The sequence below is a fragment of the Vidua macroura genome, chromosome 7 (assembly GCF_024509145.1).
Source record: "Vidua macroura isolate BioBank_ID:100142 chromosome 7, ASM2450914v1, whole genome shotgun sequence".
NCBI lineage: Eukaryota > Metazoa > Chordata > Aves > Passeriformes > Viduidae > Vidua > Vidua macroura.
The window spans coordinates 28384776-28389021 of record NC_071577.1 but is presented as its reverse complement, the minus strand read 5'-3'; the positions used below and the strand labels follow the sequence as shown (position 1 = coordinate 28389021).

General features: G+C 37.9%; 1 long non-coding RNA gene across 1 annotated transcript; it reads left to right on the top strand.

Annotated features, from left to right (window-relative positions):
• LOC128809652 (uncharacterized) lies at nt 1-4013 on the top strand. Its single transcript, XR_008437812.1, has 3 exons — nt 1-329; nt 1987-2059; nt 3859-4013. It is a non-coding gene; the product is annotated as an uncharacterized LOC128809652 (long non-coding RNA).
• The last annotated feature ends 233 nt before the right edge of the window (nt 4014-4246 follow it).

The following is a 4246-nucleotide window of genomic DNA, read 5'->3' as shown; positions in this document are numbered from 1 at the left end:
CATACAGTTATGTTCAATCTGAGAAGAGCAATAATTAATACATTGCTTTCAACAGAGTGTGTGATGGAGAAGCAACCCAAACCACTCAATGTGGTGACCGTAGAACTACACAACATCTTTTTGGCAAATGCAACCTTGCAGTGTTACAAAGGGATTTGTTTTGCTGATCTAACACAAAATTGGTGACACATACAGATGTTATATATACATTCCAAAGTTAATTCCTTGCAATACATTGTCTTTTCTGCATTTTGTTGTTTACAGAAGGGTTGATTCAAAGCCCTAAATCAAGGCAGTGGAAGATTCCCACCATGTGCAGAGTACTTCAGGTCAGGCCTACATTGCAAGAGCACTAAACAGATATTGAGACAAAGTTCTCCAGCTCATGCTCTTACAACAGCAATGGAGCAAAATTGCACTGCAGAATGTTTGAGTGCCAGTATTGCTCAGACAAATTCAGCAAAAAACTTATTTTGCAGAATTCTTAGTTACATGTTATATACCCTGAGCAATCGCTTCCCAAAATTATGAATGAAAGAGAGAAAGCAAACTGAAATGTCACTTTGTCATTATTTACTTGAAAAAGCACATTCCTTTCTCATGTAAAAAGTGCATTCAGCTCAATTCTCTTTCAAGAGCATGGCTCTTTCATATAACAAGTTTCTGGGTGTTGTCTGCCTGTGTACATAAGAAATGGAAGCTGCATTTTGTGAAAATATTTTGCATAGCAATAGTTTAATTTTCAAACCAGTGTGTGGGGATTTGTCTGTTGATCATTTTGGGGAGGATATGTTATCTCATGGCTTGTCATGTCCTGCTAGCAAAACACCAGTATCTTAAACCGTTTTGTACAAGTTAAACCTCTTGTGTAAATATAGAAGCAAACAAAAGCTTCTCCTTTACCAAACAGATCTATGGTATGTGTTTGTGCCAGCAACCTTATTACTCATGCAAGACCTGCCAACCAAGCTGTGATTAATTTATGTGAGAAAACTGTATATTAAAAATGTGAATGGGATTTTAAGCCTCTCACTGAAATACATGCAGACTGCTTTGTGGCCAAGAACACATACTTAAACACTGCATTAAAGCAATTGAAGATAAATTGCTCTCACCACAGGTGGAGTTTAGATGTGAAAGGAAGAGACAAGACACTTAATGCTAAGCTTGATCAAGCATAATGTGTGTTTATTAGCAGATACATTTTCTGTAAAGCAAGGTCCTAATTCAGCAAAGCCCTTAGAACATACACATGTTACTCAGGGAAAAACCTTAAAGCTGGCCAAATCCCATGTGGGAAGTGCCACTGCTCAGCATAAATGGCAGAGAAGTTTGTGCTGGAGCATGGCTTTGGGATCACTGTTAATATATCCATAGTGCATTGTATGGACATAAATACTGAACATGAGTGCTCAACAATGTCCTAAGCTAGGAGGACAGAAGAATTTTGCTGCTTGGGACAGGGACTCACCTTCTCTTTAAGTTTGTGCAATACCTGGTGCCATAGGGCTCCACAGTACTAATTGTTAGAATACTGTGAAATAGTAATTTGTGGTAATAAGCTTGTTTCAGCTATCATCCAGTCTGGAGGCTGGCTGTATTTCTTTTTTAAATATATGTAATAGATAATGCTCAGAAATGCACTGAAACTGAAAGATAATGGAAACATCAGTACTTACAGTTTCTGGACCATGTTTCACCAAATCCCTTTTTTCTCCAGCCAGCCTTTGACAAACTTCTTTGTCTTTAATGCACATCAAAGTACCACAAGGTTGAACTTCTAGATACCCACTGGAAACAGCCAAGTGATTTTGTGAAGTCCACTTGTGCATTCACAGTGGAATACTGTTATTTTATGCTTCTGTCCAAAAGGAGAAGCATAAACTCTGGCAAGTAGCATAAACCGGCAAAGCAAAACCATACTGAACCAGGTAAAAATTTATTTTGAAGCATAATTTTTTTTTCCTCCAAACATATCAACAACAGATCTGCCAGAGAATGTGAGGAACTAGCAGGCAATAGAGATGTAACAGAAGCATTCAGGGAAAACAGGAGAAAAGTAAGTACTTTTTTTCCATCACTGTTCTTTTTGGCAGATTTTGAGGTGATTGCTACAACAAAACCTTTTTAGGGGCATGGTCAGAACAAACATATTTGTAAAACTGAAGCAAATATGGAGCCATTCAGTAAACTGTAGAGTACCTGACTGCCAGGACAATGTATTTTTCACCCAGGGTTCAAAAGGAGCTTGGATCTGAAATTGCCAAACTATTAACTGTGCTTTGTAATTTACGGTTTGGAGTGAACCCAGTTCTGGAAGAATAGAAATTTTTAGACAAGACTTCAGAGAAAACAGAAATGACAACCCCGTCAGTCTAACACATGGCTCACCACCATGTAATGAGAAGAAGCAGAAACTGCAAATCTGGAAGTGCTTTAAAAATGTCAGCAAAGTCAGCAAATATTGATAAAGAGGAGTTGGCTTATGTAGACTTTGTATAAACACTGGGACACCGGAGTCTTCAGTCTTAATCAACTCCCTGTTGGAAGAAGACGAAGTTTGTACCAGCTTCTGCTATTTTCTTCCTCCTCTCCTCCTCCCCGCTTGCTTTTACTCCCAGTCTAATTGCCACAGAAGGGAAATCCAAATGTGTGGCACTCGGGGAGACAGAGCATGTTTGGGGTATCTTCCCAGTCTGACCCATAAAGGAGCTATGGGCTATGGACATGATGTGAAGAACATCTAACATGCAGCCTGGCTGAAGCAATCACATATAAAAATTTCCCCAAACAGTTTTACAAAGCTCAGGAGATGAGCTCTCTTTGTGATTGGCAACTACTTCAAAGGGAAGATGGATGGGTAAATTATGACAAAGGGAGTAACCAGTGAGATTCCAAATGCACCTGAGCTTTACAACATGTTCACATTGATAAGTGAAACAGGATTCGACAGTATTTTCTAGGGATTCACAATGATTCGGGAAAATCAAAACCAAAACTGCTGACACGAAGTAGCCAAAAGAAAAAAAACATTATGATAAAGATGGAGTAGGTGATAAAATAGCAGCTAAAATGCAATGATCAGATGTCAATGAAAGGAAGACAAAAAATATCTACTTGTGCAACATAAAAGATAGGGTCTAATTAGTTCATATCAGTCAGCAAAGATATTTTGAAGTCCCTATGGTTAGTTTTCTGAAATTGTTATCTCAATGCTCAGAGAGGCAGTTCGGACTGGTAAGGACAGAAGAGATTGAAAAAGCAACAATAAAATAAAATGCTACTGTATAAGTCTTCAGAAATCGTGTTCTTTCCTTTAATACAAGACAAAAATCTGCTTATAGCATCTTGATACATGGTAGCATCTTAAGCATTTGAAAACCATGAAAAAAATAGGAAAAAGAGTGACCAGATTGATCACAAAGACCGAATACCTTCTGAGATAGATCAATTCCTCTGGAACTACTTAGAAAATAGATGAGAAATGGGAGATGTAATAAAGGGGTCAAAAATCAAGTCTGACATGGGAAAGGTGAACAGGGAACAATTACTCATTTCTTAATGAGAACAACGATGAATCTAATAATATTTTTTCAAATGGAAGTGTAAAATAAGCAAAAGGAAGTACTATTTAAACAACATCTGCTTAATTTGAATAATTCATCATCATGAGATCTTTTAGATGCCAAAAATACTTAGGGTTGCAAGAAGTTCCTAGACAAATTTGCAGAAAAACAGGCTGCTTTGCAGAGAAATGGAGAAAGCCTCCCATTCCATCCTTAGATAATCAGAGATTGAACTGGTAAATAGGAGGAGAAATTAAACTGTAACTGCTCTCTCCTTATATTTCCACTGTAGGGAACTGCAGGGTACCAGGTTACCTGGACTTTTGGTGTGACCCGGGTCAGCCTTTCTTATGTTACAGCTGCAGCAGAAAGATGTCCCCACCTCAGACCTCTTGCTTCCTGTCATATCTTTTGGGGATTGAACCTGAGAAATCCCAATAAAACACTTAAATCAACGAAACATCTAATGAACATTTTTAGAACTTTAAAAGGGATTTAATATTTTTGAGATGAGATCCAGTGACCTTAATTTAGCAAACCAGTTGCATAGATACAAAGCCAAAAATGACCGTTTAGTTAGACCTTCATTTTGACTTAGCCCAAAGGACCTCACCCAGTAATTTCTGCAACAGGCCTATAACTTTGGTTTGAGCTGTGTTCATGTTTTAAAATAGTGTTTT